Below are 19,979 nucleotides of genomic sequence, written 5' to 3'. Positions count from 1 at the left end.
AGACCTACCCCGACCTTGCCTGACAGGTTAGGCCCCATACCCTGGGACACCCCAGATGCTTTCGAGGCAGAGTCTAAGACTGACCCGACCTTACAAAAGTACCGGGAACGAGCAGAGACCGGAGGGGGCGGGGCAGATAACGAAACATTCTTATGGGAAAAAGGGAAACTATACCGCTGGACAGAGAAAAGGGGACAGCGTAGGCGACAGCTGGTAGTGCCCCACAAATACCGTCAAGAAATCCTCAAAATAGGCCACGACATCCCCTTAGCAGGCCACCTAGCCGTTACCCGTACCCTACACCGCATTACTCACACGTTCTTTTGGCCAGGGGTGCACGCTGACGTTAGAACTTACTGTAACACCTGCGATGTGTGTCAACGAGTAGGAAGGCGAGGCGATCACCCTAAAGCCCAGCTAGTAAATATGCCCATTGTAGAGGAACCCTTCAGCCGGGTTGCTATTGACCTAGTGGGACCACTGGCTACCCCTAGTCCCTCCGGTAAGCACTACATTCTTACCGTAGTGGACTACGCTACCAGGTACCCAGAGGCTGTCGCCCTATCCAACATACAAGCGGATACGGTAGCGAATGCACTAGTACAGGTGTTCTCCCGGGTAGGATTTCCAAAAGAAATCCTATCCGACCGAGGCACCCAATTTACGGCTGAATTAACCCAACAACTCTGGCAGGTTTGCAAAATTAAGTCCCTCCTGAGCTCCCCATACCACCCCCAGACGAACGGGCTGTGTGAGAGGTTCAATGGGACCCTCAAGCAAATGCTCAAGACGTTCACTCAGGAATACCGAGACTGGGAACGCTTCCTGCCGCACCTCCTATTTGCTTATCGGGAGGTGCCCCAGGAAACGACAGGGTTCTCTCCCTTCGAGTTGCTCTACGGAAGAAAGGTACGGGGACCCCTAAACCTGATCCGGGAGCACTGGGAGGGAGAGATGGAGGCTGACGGTGTCCCCATTGTGCCATACGTGCTGGAACTCAGGGACCGAATGGAGCAATTAGCCAAATCCGTGCGGGCTAATCTCCAGTTGGCCCAGAGAAGACAGAAAGTATGGTACGATCGGGGGGCCCGAAAGAGAATCTTCACCATAGGACAAAAGGTGTTAGTACTTAAGCCGGTGAAGACAGACAAATTGCAGGCGTCCTGGCAGGGTCCCTACCAGATCGTAGAGAAAAGGGGAGACACCACTTATGTGATAGCTAGCTGCCATGACAACAATCTTAGAAAGACATTCCATGTAAACATGCTCAAGGAATATTTTGAGCGACCAGAGAACGTGACGGCCGTATGTTGTTCCCCTCAGGAAGACCCCGACAGTTTACCCATTCCAGACCTATTAGAAAAGAGTCTCCCCACAGGTATAGTGGCGCAGGTTCAGATAGGGGACCGACTTAGCCCCACTGAAAGGGAGCAGCTCAACCAACTCCTCCAGTCCAAACACCTCACCTTCTCCCCGAAGCCAGGGTACACTACTTTAACCACCCACCAGGTAGATACTCCGGGACAAGCTCCCTTGCGCCAGGCTCCGTACCGAATCCCCGAAGCAGTTAGGACAGGAATGAAGAAGGAGATCGATGAGATGCTCCAGCTCAGGGTAATTGAGCCCTCCGATAGTCCATGGGCCTCCCCAGTTGTCTTGGTGCCCAAGAAAGATGGGACCACCCGGTTCTGTGTAGACTATCGGAGGCTCAATGAAAATACCGTGACGGACGCTTACCCTATGCCCAGGGTAGACGAGCTACTCGATCGTATAGCCAGGGGAAATTACCTGACCACTATTGACCTCTGCAAAGGTTACTGGCAGATTCCCCTGGCCCCGGAGGCTATCCCCAAGTCGGCATTCGTCACCCCATTCGGCTTATATCAGTTTAGGGTAATGCCGTTTGGGATGAAGAATGCCCCAGCTACATTCCAGCGCTTGGTGGATAGGCTCCTGGATGGCTTCCAGAGTTTTGCTTGCGCCTACCTGGACGACATAGCGATCCACAGTGAGTCCTGGGAGGACCACTTAGCTCATGTGGGAATGGTTCTGGATCAGATCCGGGCTGCTGGCCTGACTCTGAAGCCAGAAAAATGCCACTTTGGGATGGCCGAGGTACAGTACCTGGGTCACCGGGTGGGGTGTGGAAAGCAGCGACCAGAGCCGGCCAAAATAGAAGCTGTCGCCAATTGGCCCACCCCCATCACTAAGACTCAGGTCCTAGCCTTCCTGGGCACGGCAGGGTACTATAGACGGTTCGTACCAGACTACAGCACACTTGCCAAACCCCTGACTGACTTGACCAAGAAGAACTTACCTCGACAGGTCCTGTGGTCTCCCCACTGTGAAACGGCTTTCCAGGCTCTCAAAAATGCTCTAATTAACGCTCCTGTCTTGGCGGCCCCAGCCCTTAACAAACGTTTTATCGTCCATACAGACGCTTCCATGTTCGGGCTGGGAGCTGTCCTCAGCCAAGTAGGCGAAGATGGAGGGGAGCATCCAGTTGCCTACATCAGCCGGAAGCTCCTGCCCCGCGAAGTCAGCTATGCAGCGGTCGAAAAGGAGTGTTTGGCTTTGGTGTGGGCATTAAAGAAATTGACTCCCTATTTATATGGTCAGGAGTTCACTCTGGTCACCGACCATAACCCGTTGGTGTGGCTGAACCGGGTCTCTGGAGATAACGGCAGGCTATTACGTTGGAGCTTATCGTTGCAACCCTTCAATTTCACCATTACTTACAGACCTGGGAAACAGAATGGCAACGCAGACGGGTTGTCCAGACAAACAGACCTCAGCCCCGCATAACCAGCGGTCTGGACAGCCTTAGTCTGCCCCGAAAAGGGGTCAGACCGTGTCTGCCAGAGTGTTCCACAGAAAGGGAGCACTGTTACAGAAGCATTAGTTATTTTGTTGTGAAGAGCTTATTTCCCAGCAGCAATGCCTGAACCAGCAAGCCAGCGCCTAAGAAGGGCTCCAAGAAAACCGTAACAAGTATCATTTCATAAAGAGTTAACTCTTTTTTTTCAGCTTTTAGAAACTATTGCCTAAATACACATTTTTGCTGGCCTCAGCTCTAAGTTTAGGGATAACCAATCCCATTGTCTAATCACCTCTGGAGCCAGACTGCTAATTGATAAGATGAACTTGTAAACTTGTTATCTTAAGTACTGTAATCCTATTGTGGCCTGTCAAAGGACAGTGCTCTCTATCTAAATGTGTGATGGGGGATTTTGTGCTTCCCCCCCCCTCTCCCCCTGGGAGTGCCCTGTGTGCATGTAACCTTAATAAAAAGCAGGCTGGGCATCCCAGTGCTGAGTTCTTGTTTGACCCTCAATCGCAGCGTTGACTCGTTTTTGTGGGCAGAAGGGTATCCTAGCTGTACTACAGCTAAGGGAGATTATTCTATATTTGCGAGACTCATATAGAATACTATGGAAAGCAGCTTCTCCCCTCTTTAGCAATAGGGATCCAGGCTACTAAGCGGTCCATCTCTCAGCGAGACTAAGGGTAACCGTAACACAAGTGCTGCCTAATTTTATTTTTTGATTATCCATACAAGGCAATGTGATTTGTTGCACCCTAGGCATAGCACCCTGTCAACACGGGCACTCTTTGCCAGTACAGCCGAAGTTGTGGCAATGTCTATGACATCATCTGTTTGAGCCACAGTTGACGCCGACCTGAGGGCTTAGAGCGGCCGCTTTCACACTACCGGCGGGATCAAGAGTGCCTGAGGTAGAGTGATTGTGGCAAAGGACAATAGATCTTGAAACTCTATCGATTCTGGGAGGCCTGTTACCCATAAATTATTTTACCTTGACCGATCCTCAAGGTCTTCAAAACAAGATTGTAAGAAAGAGATCGCTTTGCCTTGAGTAGCTGTAGAAGGGATATACAAATTTAACCTGTCCTCTAGATCAGACACCCTTGTCTCCACCTCCTCCATTCTAGCATTAAACTGCCTAATTTCACTCGTCAAGGAAGAGATCTCAGATTTGATTTCTTGTTTAATTATATCTAAATGTGGAGCAATAATTTTGGCTACTTCTGATGCCAATTCTGACATATCATTGAGAGCTATACCAGCAGCACCTCGCTCATAAGAGGTATCAAGGACAGGATCTGCATTTTTAGTGCTACCTTTCTTATCCTTATATTTGGCGGGCATGATAGGGGAGGAACCTTTCTGATGAGAAATGAACCTGTCCATTCACTTATGTAAATGGAATGTGAATATTAGGGTGAAAGTGGTGTAAAAAACAAAACAAAAGTGAATACCCACACCAAGAGAAAAAATAAATAATTAGAGCAAAAAACAATCTAAACTTATTAAATAGGGGGCATTACAAAATGTAATATCCTAGAGGGGGTTAAAACTATACGTGACCCAGAATACCAATTAAACTTAATGTGTCTTGATTAGCAAGTTACTTTCAAGAATTCAGTTAGCAACTTGGTAAGAACCGTGACTTTTATAACAAACTCATAGTGAAATATAAGTGAAATGGGTATCCTCCTAAGACAACTGGAAAGCTATAACCCCACAATTAGTCAGCTGAAAAAATCAAGTTCAAATTTAAAGGAAGCAAAACAAAGAAAGGAAAAGGCACATACAAAAATTAAAAAATACAAAGTACACATGCAGTAACATCCTGGGTGGAGAAGCCTAAGTACCCTTAAGCATTAACAATTATAGAGATGAATGCCAATGACAAATCTATTAAATTCCATAATAATTAGATGATAGAAATTAGTTGCCTTTAACTCAGTCTCAGATACAGATACAAAAGGAGAACGGTACCATGGGCTGTGTTATTTACCCCAAGTTCTCAGATAAAGTTTTAAATGCCCTATATGAGGCCGACAGCCATAACCATACATAGACAATATGTGCTATTTGATTCTTAGGCAAGGAAACTCGGTGGCTGTAAATGTGATACTATGGCTCACTCCTGCCAAGCCGACAGCCGAGACAACAAAAGAACAAGCAAGTGAGGTAAACTTACGAAGCAGGTCTACTTTTACTGGCGTGGGTAACCTGGTGGATTCCAAAAACCCTCTGCAGGAAACCGGGGCGGTCAACAGAGATGTTTCACTACCTCCTCAAACATTAGCATGTACATTCATATCAAAAATCGGATATTTGTTTTAAGAAATATCAATGAATATCCGTATGAATGCACCAAAAATATTTAAAGAAAACAAATTAAAAAAAACACTGATCAGTATTTGCCAGTATTTATTTGTTTCCTTTAAATTACATTTTTATGGCTTTATACTTACCATAACACACTCTGGAGAAAGATGAAACCCGATCCTCTTCTTGCCAAGTCACGCTCAGTAACCAGGACCTGTGCTAACTGTAGCACTGCCGGGGCTCTGGCAAGAAAAGATCAGGTTAGCGCTCTCTCCATAATGCTCTAGGGTAAATATTGTAGCTACAGGTGAATATTTCACATGTAGCTTTGAATCATTTACATTTATTTTAATAAAAATAATAAAATAAATACATCCCTATCTTGTAACTGTTTACATCTGGTGCATAGATTCAGCTCCGCTGAGAAGGTATGGCATCGCAAAATACAATCTCACTCTTACCCAACATACACATTAAATTGGGGGGAAATATACCCTGTATAAATCAGTCCGCTCTAACATACCAAGCAAACCTGAAAAAATTAAAAGAAAAAAATGAAGGCAACCTCAACAACTAAGTAATAGAGAGAGTTTTTATGAATTCTCCATGTTTGGCAATAATGTAAATGAAAAATTCCAGCCATGCACCAGAACACCCGAGAATGCGCACGGTCTGGTTTGTGTCTGCAAGGTCTCTCAAACACCTCTTGTTCTATCCAGCAACACTACTTTTTTATAACAATAACAGTCAGGCAAATATTTTACACTTTTACATATTTTGTGCTTCTGAAGTTGTAATTGTTTTAAACACTTTGCAATAGGTTCTTGTCTCATGTAAAAGATATCATATACTGGCCACCTCTTACATCTATAAATGTTAATGGAAAGAACGCCCACTAAAGCACCTATAGAAAGTAGGGGAAGCAATGCTTAATGAGTTTCAAATATGATCTTAACAAGGAGACACCTTGGCAAAGAGAAAAGACAATTGCACAAGTGGAGTGTCAATTATGATCTCCAATCTTATAATGAAGAACTAGACAGGGAATTAACAAACTTGCTTCCCACAAAGGTTGAGAGTTGAAGGAACAGTCCTCAGGTCAATATCAAATCAGTAATCAATGTAACTGAAGATGAAGCAAGGTTTAAAGTGTCAGTCAGCTTTGTAAAATTTCCATTTTCAAGAGTGGACATACTGTATATTAAGGAAGTGGTGTTCAACACCAAAAGGTGTATACAGGTTGAGGTGAAAGTGTCTTATAAGCTTCTTTGACACCAGTGATCTTCGGTCATGTCCCAAATGAATAGTTTCAAGTTCAATAAAATTCATGTACATACATTTCAGCAAGGAAGAATATAATTTTCAGAATTAGTATTTATGTGCAAGCCCTGTCCACCCAGACTAAAACATAAGTTTCAGACTTAAGGAAGACGGATTTTTCATACATGGGTAAATACATGAACAACTCTTTAAAATAGCAAACATTTATTAAGGGGGTACAAGAACAGTGGGAATCGTTAAAGGGTGCCATTTTAGATGCAACAGCAAACAATATCAGGGGTGAAACTAGTGGCGATTCAGCCAGTGTCACTGCATGGAGTGCCAGGATCTCAAATTGCGGGCTCAGGGACTTTCTGGCTATGCCGGTCCTGTAATATACTTTTTATATGTTTTATACTACATGATAGCATCATGCAGTTGCTGCAGATTTGTCGGCTGCACATCCATGAAACAAATCTCCCATTCCACCACATCCCAAAGGTGCTCTATTGGATTGAGATCTGGTGACTGTGGAGGCCATTGGAGTACAGTGAACTCCTTGTCATGTCAAGAAACATGTTCAAGTTTGAGATGATTTGAGCTTTGTGACATGGTGCATTATCCTGCTGGAAGTAGCTATCAGTAGATGGGTACACTGTAGTCATAAAGGGATGGACATGGTCAGCAACAATACTCAGGTAGGCTGTGGCATTTAAACAATGCTCAAATTTGTACTAAGGGGCCCAAAGTGTGCCAAGAAAATATCCGCCACACCATTACACCACCACCACCAGCCTGAACCGTTGATACAAGGCATGATGGTTCCATGCTTTCATTTTGTTTATGCCAAATTCTGACTCTGCCATCTGAATGTCTCAGCTTAAATCGACACTCATCAGATAAGGCAACATTTTTCCAATCTTCTATTGTCCAATTCTGGTGAGTCTGTGCAAATTGTAGCCTCAGTTTCCTGTTCTTAGCTGACAGGAGTGGCAACCCGTGTGGTCTTCTGCTGCTGTAGCCCATCTGCATCAAAGTTCGATGTGTTGTGCATTCAGAGATGGTATTCTGCATACCTTAGTTGTAACGAGTGGTTATTTAAGTTACTGTAGCCTTTCTTTCATCTCGAACCAGTCTGTCCATTCTCCTCTGACATCAACAAGGCATTTTAGTCCACACAGCTGCCACTCATTGGATGTTTTCTCTTTTTTGGACCATTCTCTGTATCCCAGTAATCCCAGTACTCAGACTAGCCTGTCTGGCACCAACAACCATGCTAGGTTCAAAGTCACTTAAATCCCCTTTCTTCCCCATTCTAAAGCTCGATTTGAACTTCAACCACAACTGCTGCCATGTGATTGGCTGATTAGCAATTTGTGTTATTAAGCAATAGAACACAGGTGTACCTAATAAAGTGTCTGGTGAGTGTGTGTGTATGTATATATATATATATATATATATATATATATATATATATATATATACTGTACTTTGTTGTTTTAGCAATGGTATAATGATGATAAATAATTAGTTCTCAGTCTCTTTATTAGAATACATCAAGAAAATACAGGATATTTGTATGCAGTATTAAAAAACTAAAAAAAAATAATATTAAAAACAGCTTCTGTGGGCTAAAGTGGCAAGTATTTAGTGTGATCTCTCCTTACAATTGAGCAATACCAGGAGGTCACTAAATACTTGCCACTTTAGCCCACAGTTTTTTCTAGGTTAGCTCTCGTAAACCTAAATGGAATGGAACCCTAATTAATGTCATTGCTAACACGTGTATTTGTTCTACTATTTCATGCCAAAATAACTGCTGTCTATTATAAAAGGTGTGTGCAAAATATGCTTGAGCATTGCATACAACTGTGGTATGAGTTTAATTAATTTGAAGCTTGCTAATAAGACCAACTTTCAATCACATCATTCCATTCAAAAAGCCAAAAATTACAGAATTTGACAGACATAAAATCACACTTTCACATCAGCAAGGCCGCTCTCAAAGGGAAATCAGCAAACAGACTGGATACTTAAGATGTGGTATTCAAGCTGTCATAAATAAATTTGAAAAATCATTAGAGGTCAAGGGAAAAAAAGGACTGGAAGATCAAGAAAGCTTCAAAATCTGATGAGAAGTTTCTCAGAGTTTCCTCTTTGAGAGACTGGAAGAAGTTCCAGCAAGGACCTAACACAGCATCTGGCAGCTTCATCGGGATGCTAAGTTGACTCTACTCTTTTTCTTCTATCAGAAATGGTCTTTGTGGAAGGGTAACAGCCAATAAACCACTTTTTTCGGAAGGGGGACAGTGTGAAAAGGATATGATATGCTAAACTTCACAGAGATTGGAATAAATATCAGTGTAAAAGAGTATTATGGAGTGAGGAATCCAAGTTTAAAATTTTTGGTTCCAATCATCGACAATATGTGAGAAGAAGAGTTGGAGAGATATGAAAGAACAAGTGCTTGCGGCCTTCAGTGAAACATGATGGAGGGTCTGTCCTGGTTTTTGGCTGCATTTCTGCCAGTTGTGCTGGCGATATTGTCTGAATTGATGGGATCATGACTGCTGAAAAGTACAGACAGGTTTTAATTAATCATGCCATTCCTTCTGGAAAGCGCTTGATTGGCATGATAACGATCCCAAGCACACTACTAATGCAGAGAAATCATATTTGGAGTAAAACAGCTGATAAAACACTGTCAGTCATGAACTGGCCTCCACAGAGTCCAGACCTGAATATTTAGGAGGCCGTATGGGATCACATGGACAGAGAAAGAAATAAAAGACAACCTAAATCTAAAGAAGAACTCTGGGAAGTGCTGAAAGAAGCCTGGTATAATACACCAGAAGATTACTTCAGAAAACTTCAGGACATTCTCCCTAAAATAGTTTAAGATGTGCGTGGTGCCAACAGAGGTCATACTAAATACTGACCTTTGCCTGAAGAAGCCATTTTGTTCTGAATTTTTTTTTATATTTTGTGTCTAGATGGTCATGATAACTTTGCTAAAACCTAATTGTGGACTAAGACTTTTGCACAGTACTCTATATGTGTATATATGTGTGAGTAGGGTGCTCCCAAGGGTTAGGAGATTGTTATGCTAGGCATTCCCTTGGTATTCATGAAAGTGGCAAATGTGCTGTAAGTTGCTGCCTAAACAATACATATTTAGTGTACATCACAAACGGCTTTTATAGGGGGAGGCCCAAAAAACATTCTTGCACCAGGGCCCACTGTTCATTAGGTCTGCCACTGCACTGTATTAGGCATGTCTGTTAAGATAAATGAAAAAGGAAACCAATATGGTTTTCCAAAAGAGTAGCATATGCGGAAAAGACAAAAGACGATAGCTTAGAAAAATGACAAACACAGTCAGATGATGATGATATGCAAGTAGACTACAACAAAAAAATACTAAGCAGTTAGTTAGGAAGGCAAAAGCTCATGCAGAAGAGAAGATAGCACAGTCTGTAAAAAATGGGGACAAACCCTTCTTTAGTGGTTTTAAGTGAAAGAAAAAAAAACAAAGGTTGGAATAGTAAAAATGAACAGTTGATGGTAGAATAGTAGAAGGAGATAAACAAATTGCAGACTGTCTCAATGATTACTTATGTTTTCACAAACAATTGTAAAGAAAGATTGACTCCATTAAGGGATTTTACAAAAAATTGACATAGGCGTGGCACTAATCGTTTTACAATGTATTATGTAGATCCTAATAATGTTCATCCAAGGATTTTTAAGGAACTTCAACCTGGTGCTAACTACCCCATTAACTCATCTGTTTAATCAGGTACTAATAACAGGAGCTGTCCCAGATGATTGGAGAATAGCAAATGTAGAACCTCTCCATAAAAAGGCAGTAGGGAAGAATCTGGTAACTACAGGCCAGATAGTTTAACTTCAGTAGTAGGGAAATTAATGGAAACTCACTTAAAAGAAAGAATTTGACTTACATAAAGACAAACAATTTAGTGGACCAATATCAACCAGGTTTTACTTCAAAGAGATTATGTCAGACTAATACTCTTCGGCTAGATTATGAGTTTTGCGGTAAGAGCGGCTCGGTACTAACTTGCAAGTTATTGTCACCGCTCACCTCCCTATAGCGCTGCTATTACAGGTTTTCATAAACCCGGCGTTAGCAGGCAATATGTGAGCGTAGAGCAAAATTGAGCTCCAAACCGCACTCCAATACCAGCACTGCTTTGAGCTGGTTTTACGTGCTCGTGCACAATTTCCCCATAGACATCAATTGGGAGAGCTGGCTAAAAAAATGTCTAACACCTGCAATAAAGGAGCGTAAAGCTCCGTAACGCAGCCCCATTGATTCCTATGGGGAAAGAAAATTGTTTAAACCTAACACCCTAAGATAAACCTAGAGTCTAAACACCCCTAATCTGCCACCCCAGTCATCGCCAACATGTACATTATACTTATTAACCCCTAATCTGCCACCCCCGACATCACCGTCACCTACCTACACTTGTTAACCCCTAATCTGCCGCCCCCAATGTCACCGCCACCTACCTACACTTATTAACCCCTAATCTGCCACCTATAACATCGCCGCCACCTACATTACACTTATTAATACCTAATCTGCCGCCCCCAATGTTGCCGCCACTATACTAAACCCTAACACCCACTAACTTTAATATAATTAAAATAAATCTAAATAAAAATTCCTATCATTAACTAAATAATTAACTAATAGTTACATTTTATCTATCTTAGGTTTTATTTTTATTTCACAGGCAAGTTTGTATTTATTTTAACTAGGTAGACTAGTTAGTAAATAGTTATTAACTATTTACTAACTACCTAGTTAAAATAAATACAAATTTACCTGTAAAATAAAACCTAACCTGAGTTACACTAACACCTAACCTTAAACTACAATAAAATAAATTACCTAAATTAAATACAATTACCTAAATTACAAAAAAACAAACCCCACTAATTTACACAAAATAAAAACAAATGATGAAATATTTAAACTAATTACACCTAATCTAATAGCCTTATCAAAATAAAAAAGCCCCCCCCAAATACCCCCCCCCAGCCTACAATAAACTACCAATGGCCCTTAAAAGGGCCTTTTGCGGGGTATTGCCACAAAGAAATCAATTCTTTTACCTGTAAAAAAATAATACAAACAGCCCCCCAATAGTAAACACCCCACCCACACAACCAACCCCCCAAATAAAAACCTAAGCTCCCCATTGCCCTGAAAAGGGCATTTGGATGGGCATTGCCCTTAAAAGGGCATTTAGCTCTTTTTCCGCACAAACCCTAAGCTAAAAATAAAACCCAACAAATAAACCTTTAAAAAACCTAACACTAACCCCCGAAGATCCACTTACAGTTTTGAAGACCCGACATCCATCCTCAACGAAGCGGCAGAAGTCCTCATCAAAGCCGGCAGAAGTCTTCATCCAAGCAGGCAGAAGTCTTCATCCAGACGGCATCTTCTATCTTCATCGATCCGGCGCGGAGCATCCTCTTCAATCGACGGCTCTTCCAGAATGAAGGTTCCTTTAAGGGATGTCATCCAAGATGGAGTCCCTTGAATTCCAATTGGATGATAGAATTCTATCAGCCAATCGGAATTAAAGGGTAAAAAATCCTATTGGCTGATTCAATCAGCCAATAGGATTGAGCTTGCATTCTATTGGCTGATTGGAACAGCCAATAGAATGCAAGCTCAATCCTATTGGCTGATTTCTTTGGGGCAATGCCCCGCAAAAGGCACTTTTAAGGGCCATTGGTAGTTTATTGTAGGCTAGGGTTTTTTTATTTTGGGGGGGGCTTTTTATTTTGATAGGGCTATTAGTTTAGGTGTAATTAGTTTAAATATTTGATCATTTCTTTTTTATTTTGTGTAATTTAGTGTTTTTTTGTTTGTAATTTAGTTAAGTGTATTTAATTAATGTAATTTATTTAATTGTAGTGTAAGGTTAGGTGTTAGTGTAACTCAGGTTAGGTTTTATTTTACAGGTAAATTTGTATTTATTTTAGCTAGGTAGTTAGTAAATAGTTAATAACTATTTACTAACTAGTCTACCTAGTTAAAATAAATACAAACTTACCTGTAAAATAAAAATAAACCCTAAGCTAGATACAATGTAACTATTAGTTATATTGTAGCTACCTTAGGGTTTATTTTATAGGTAAGTATTTAGTTTTAGGAACATAATACTCATATGCTAAATCACTTTAAACTGATGCAGTATAAGTGTAAAAAGCTGGAAAATATCACCTGAGCATCTCTATGTAAAAAAGGAAGATATTTTACCTCACAATCTCCTGCTGTACATCTGCAGGTAATAAAAAATGAAGAAATTAACTGCAGCCAATCAGCATCAGCAGTGCTGAGGTCATGAACTCTTTTTACTGTGATCTCATGAGATTTGACTTAACTCTCATCAGATTTCATAGTAAACTTCTTTACACTGAATAGGGAAATAACATGATAGTGCACAAGGCTCAATCTCTTAGCTGTCCCGGGACAGACATACTGATATGCTGCTTAGAAGTCCTTTACAATGGGATGTGGCTACTAAGGAACTTTTGAGGTAAAATATCTTTCTTTTTTACATAGAAATGTTCAGGTGATATTTTCTAGTCAGCTTTTTACAGCTATGCTGCATCACTTTCAAGTGTTTCAACATTTGGGTATCATGGCCCTTTAATGATAGTAATTTTTATTTAGATTTATTTTAATTATATTAAAGTTAGTGGGTGTTAGGGTTTGGGGTTAGACTTAGGGTTAGGTTTAGGGGTTTATAGCTTTAGTATAGTGGCGGCGATGTTGGGGGCGGCAGATTAGGGGTTATTAAATTTATGTAGGTGGCAACGACATTGGTGGCAGCAGATTAGTGGTTAATAAGTGTAGGTGGGTGGCAGCGACATTGGGGGTTGCAGATTAGGGGTTAATAAGTTTAATGTAGGTGTTGGCGATGTCGGGAGCGGCAGATTAGGGGTGTTTAGACTTGGGTTTATGTTAGGGTGTTAGGTTTAAACATAACTTTTCTTTCCCCATAGGAATCAATGGGGCTGCGTTACGGAGCTTTACTCTCCTTTATTGCAGGTGTTAGGCTTTTTTTTAGCCAGCTCTCCCAATTGATGTCTATGGGGAAATTGTGCATGAGCACATAAAACCAGCTCAAAGCAGTGCTGGTATTGGAGTGCGATATGGAGCTCAATTTTGCTCAACGCTCACATATTGCTTGTTAACGCCGGGTTTATGAAGACCTGTAATAGCAGCGCTATAGGGAGGTGAGCGGTGGAAATAACTTGCAAGTTAGTACCAAGCCACTCTTACCGCAAAACTCGTAATCTAGCCGATAAATAATTACATCTGTCTGTTCCAAACACTTAATTTTTCACCTAAATATCAGGGAGTTTCCCTCATAAACAAGGAAGTTGGCGTGAGTGGGACCTACATGGGAGATTTGCGTAGATATCATAAAACAAGTGGCTTAGAGTGCTCAAAAGACATTTCTTCAGATATGATCCATCTGTTCTGTTTGGATAACAAATACTTTTTTTTATAGTTCCGAAAATATCTTGTGACTTTGGCGCATTACGAAATCATTTAGGCTACAAGTAACGCAGGTGGCAGGTCATCAAAAGGAATTAGTTGTAAATTGTTCTGTTGGGATCTCCACTCTGGTTGGTTAACTGTTACTGGGCTGAAAATCATGACTGATGAATCAGAAGAAGAGTTAAATGTCTATTTGGGAATGTTTCACTCCTCTGATAATACCTCAAGATATACATTGTATGACGAAGCTACTAATGATGTGGCAAAACACTTCTGCCATAGAGTACTAAAGACATGTGCACAGTCCTGAGCTGTTATGAGCCTACCTAGTTTTACTCTTCAATTAAAGATACCAAGATAACAAAGCAAAGTTTAATTTTAACTACACTGTCCCTTTAACATTTTTTATAATTTTGTCAATGTAATAATTATATTGTTTTAAAAGGATCATTAATAAAATTGCATGATGTTTTTTAGATGTGCAAATGTTATGGTTTAAAATGTGTGATTTGATCAATATTTAAACTTTTTTTAAACCTGCACTGATTGCAATAATATGCGCATTGAGCAGGCACAACAATGTTAAAGGGACATAAAACCCAACTCTCTCTTTCATGATTCAGATAGAGCAGCAATTTTAATCAACTTTCTAATTTACTTCTTATATAAATGGTTCTTCGTTCTCTTGTTATCTTTATTTGAAAAAGAAGGAATGTAAAGCGCAGGGACCGGACCATCTAGCTATTAGATAGGTATTTATATCTAGCTATTAGATGGGTATTTATATCTAGCTATTAGATAGGTATTTATATCTAATATTAGATGGGTATTTATATATAGCTATTAGATGGGTATTTATATCTATCTATTAGATTGGTATTTATATCTAGCTATTAGATAGGTATTTATATCTAGCTATTAGATGGGTATTTATATCTAGCTATTAGATAGGTATTTATATCTAGCTATTAGATTGGTATTTATATCTAGCTATTAGATGGGTATTTATATCTAGCTATTAGATAGGTATTTATATCTAGCTATTAGATAGGTATTTATATCTAGCTATTAGATGGGTATTTATATTTATCTATTAGATGGGTATTTATATCTAGCTATTAGATGGGTATTTATATCTAGCTATTAGATAGGTATTTATATCTAGCTATTAGATAGGTATTTATATCTAGCTATTAGATTGGTATTTATATCTAGCTATTAGATGGGTATTTATATCTATCTATTAGATTGGTATTTATATCTAGCTATTAGATGGGTATTTATATCTAGCTATTAGATGGGTATTTATATCTAGCTATTAGATTGGTATTTATATCTAGCTATTAGATTGGTATTTATATCTAGCTATTAGATGGGTATTTATATCTAGCTATTAGATGGGTATTTATATCTAGCTATTAGATGGGTATTTATATCTATCTATTAGATTGGTATTTATATCTATCTATTAGATGGGTACTTATATTTATCTATTAGATGGGTATTTATATCTAGCTATTAGATGGGTATTTATATCTATCTATTAGATTGGTATTTATATCTATCTATTAGATGGGTACTTATATTTATCTATTAGATGGGTATTTATATCTAGCTATTAGATGGGTATTTATATCTAGCTATTAGATGGGTATTTATATCTAGCTATTAGATGGGTATTTATATCTAGCTATTAGATGGGTATTTATATCTAGCTATTAGATGGGTATTTATATCTAGCTATTAGATGGGTATTTATATCTAGCTATTAGATGGGTATTTATATCTAGCTATTAGATGGGTATTTATATCTATCTATTAGATTGGTATTTATATCTAGCTATTAGATGGGTATTTATATCTAGCTATTAGATGGGTATTTATATCTAGCTATTAGATGGTTATTTATATCTAGCTATTAGATGGGTATTTATATCTAGCTATTAGATGGGTATTTATATCTAGCTATTAGATGGGTATTTATATCTAGCTATTAGATGGGTATTTATATCTAGCTATTAGATGGGTATTTATATCTAGCTATTAGATTGGTATTTATATCTAGCTATTAGATGGGTATTTATATCTAGCTATTAGATTGGTATTTATATCTAGCTATTAGATTGGTATTTATATCTAGCTATTAGATGGGTATTTATATCTAGCTATTAGATGGTTATTTATATCTAGCTATTAGATTGGTATTTATATCTAGCTATTAGATGGGTATTTATATCTAGCTATTAGATGGGTATTTATATCTAGCTATTAGATGGGTATTTATATCTAGCTATTAGATGGGTATTTATATCTAGCTATTAGATGGGTATTTATATCTAGCTATTAGATTGGTATTTATATCTAGCTATTAGATTGGTATTTATATCTAGCTATTAGATGGGTATTTATATCTAGCTATTAGATGGGTATTTATATCTAGCTATTAGATGGGTATTTATATCTAGCTATTAGATGGGTATTTATATCTAGCTATTAGATGGGTATTTATATCTAGCTATTAGATGGGTATTTATATCTAGCTATTAGATGGGTATTTATATCTAGCTATTAGATGGGTATTTATATCTGGCTATTAGATGGGTATTTATATCTAGCTATTAGATGGGTATTTATATCTAGCTATTAGATGGGTATTTATATCTAGCTATTAGATGGGTATTTATATCTAGCTATTAGATGGGTATTTATATCTAGCTATTAGATGGGTATTTATATCTAGCTATTAGATGGGTATTTATATCTAGCTATTAGATTGGTATTTATATCTAGCTATTAGATAGGTATTTATATCTAGCTATTAGATGGGTATTTATATCTAGCTATTAGATAGGTATTTATATCTAGCTATTAGATGGGTATTTATATCTAGCTATTAGATAGATATTTATATCTAGCTATTAGATTGGTATTTATATCTAGCTATTAGATGGGTATTTATATCTAGCTATTAGATTGGTATTTATATCTAGCTATTAGATTGGTATTTATATCTAGCTATTAGATTGGTATTTATATCTAGCTATTAGATTGGTATTTATATCTAGCTATTAGATGGGTATTTATATCTAGCTATTAGATGGGTATTTATATCTATCTATTAGATTGGTATTTATATCTAGCTATTAGATGGGTATTTATATCTAGCTATTAGATTGGTATTTATATCTAGCTATTAGATTGGTATTTATATCTAGCTATTAGATTGGTATTTATATCTAGCTATTAGATTGGTATTTATATCTAGCTATTAGATGGGTATTTATATCTAGCTATTAGATGGGTATTTATATCTAGCTATTAGATGGGTATTTATATCTATCTATTAGATTGGTATTTATATCTAGCTATTAGATGGGTATTTATATCTAGCTATTAGATAGGTATTTATATCTAGCTATTAGATTGGTATTTATATCTAGCTATTAGATGGGTATTTATATCTAGCTATTAGATGGGTATTTATATCTAGCTATTAGATTGGTATTTATATCTAGCTATTAGATTGGTATTTATATCTAGCTATTAGATTGGTATTTATATCTAGCTATTAGATGGGTATTTATATCTAGCTATTAGATGGGTATTTATATCTATCTATTAGATTGGTATTTATATCTAGCTATTAGATGGGTATTTATATCTAGCTATTAGATTGGTATTTATATCTAGCTATTAGATTGGTATTTATATCTAGCTATTAGATTGGTATTTATATCTAGCTATTAGATTGGTATTTATATCTAGCTATTAGATGGGTATTTATATCTAGCTATTAGATGGGTATTTATATCTAGCTATTAGATGGGTATTTATATCTAGCTATTAGATGGGTATTTATATCTATCTATTAGATTGGTATTTATATCTAGCTATTAGATGGGTATTTATATCTAGCTATTAGATAGGTATTTATATCTAGCTATTAGATTGGTATTTATATCTAGCTATTAGATGGGTATTTATATCTAGCTATTAGATGGGTATTTATATCTAGCTATTAGATGGGTATTTATATCTAGCTATTAGATGGGTATTTATATCTATCTATTAGATTGGTATTTATATCTAGCTATTCGATCGGTATTTATATCTAGCTATTAGATGGGTATTTATATCTAGCTATTAGATGGGTACTTATATTTATCTATTAGATGGGTATTTATATCTAGCTATTAGATGGGTATTTATATCTAGCTATTAGATGGGTACTTATATTTATCTATTAGATGGGTATTTATATCTAGCTATTAGATGGGTATTTATATTTATCTATTAGATGGGTATTTATATCTAGCTATTAGATGGGTATTTATATCTAGCTATTAGATAGGTATTTATATCTAGCTATTAGATTGGTATTTATATCTAGCTATTAGATGGGTATTTATATTTATCTATTAGATGGATATTTATATCTAGCTATTAGATTGGTAATTATATCTAGCTATTAAGGGGTCGATCCGATATAGATCGTAGTTTGCGGCGCAAGCGAGGGAACCTGCGTCGCCCGCAGTTTCAGCTCGCAACTCGAGCTATCCCATATATGTCGCCGTCAGATGCTAACGTGCCGTAAGTCTGACAAACCAGCGATGTCCAGAAATCTGCGCAAGTACAAATTTCTGGGGTCGCCAGTGACTTGCGGCACGTTAGAAACTGCCGGCGCCTACAAAACCTGACTAAAGTCTAAATCACCCGCACTGTCTAACACGCCTCCCTAACATAGCCCGACACATCTAACACGCCTCCCTAACATAGCCCGACACGTCTAACCCTCTATCCGCTATCCCCCTTCACTAGCCTAACAATAAAATATGTATTAACCCCTAAACCGCCACTCCCGGAGCCCGCCGCTACCTAATAAAGTTATTAACCCCTAAACCGCCGCCAGCTATATTAAATCTATAACCCCCTAAAGTGAGCCCCTAACACCGCCGCCATCTACCTTACCTACCCCCTAAAGTGAGCCCCTACCCCGCCGCTATCTATTTTAAAATTATTAACCCCTAATCTAATCCCCCTACCCCGCCGCCATCTATATTAAATTATTTAACCCCTAAAATACTAAACTATCCCTACCACTAAACCTAAGTCTAACCCTACAAATAGCCCTGAAAAGGGCTTTTTGCGTGGCATTGCCCCAAATTAACAGCTCTTTTGACAGCCCTTAAAAGGGCTTTTGGAGGGGCTTTGTCACAAAGTAAACTGCTCTTTTGCCTACAATCTACATTCCCCTACACCGCGGCAACCTATAATAAATGTATTAACCCCTAATCTAATCCCCCTACACCGCCGCCAGCTATATTAACTATATTAACCCTAATTATATTAGGGTTAATATAGTTAATATAGTTATTATATTATATATATTAACTATATTAACCCTAATTATATTAGGGTTAATATAGTTAATATCGTTATTATATTATATATATATTAAGTATACTAACCCTATCTAACTCTAACATCCTAACTAAACTCTTATTAAAATAAATCTAATATTAATATTATTAATTAAAATATTCCTATTTAAATCTAAATACTTACCTATAAAATAAACCCTAAGATAGCTACAATATAATTAATAATTACATTATAGCTATGTTAGGGTTTATATTTATTTTACAGGTAAATTGTTAATTATTTTAACTAGGTATATGAACTATTTAATAGCTACCTAGTTAAAATAATTACCCAATTACCTGTAAAATAAATCCTAACCTAAGTTACAAATACACCTAAACTATCAATAAATTAAATAAACTACAAATATCTATCTAAAAATACAATTAAATAAACTAAACTAAATTACAAAAAAAAACAAACACTAAATTACAAAAAATAAAAAAAAAGATTACACGATTTTTAAGCTAATTACACCTATTCTAAGCCCCCTAATAAAATAATAAAGCCCCCCAAAATAAAAAAATTCCCTACCCTATTCTAAATTTAAAAAAGTTCAAAGCTCTTTTACCTTACCAGCCCTTAAAAGGGCCTTTTGTGGGGGCA

The sequence above is a fragment of the Bombina bombina genome, chromosome 4 (genome assembly GCF_027579735.1).
Source record: "Bombina bombina isolate aBomBom1 chromosome 4, aBomBom1.pri, whole genome shotgun sequence".
Taxonomy (NCBI): domain Eukaryota; kingdom Metazoa; phylum Chordata; class Amphibia; order Anura; family Bombinatoridae; genus Bombina; species Bombina bombina.
The sequence above is the reverse complement of the archived record's forward strand: the minus strand, read 5'-3'. Positions refer to the sequence as shown.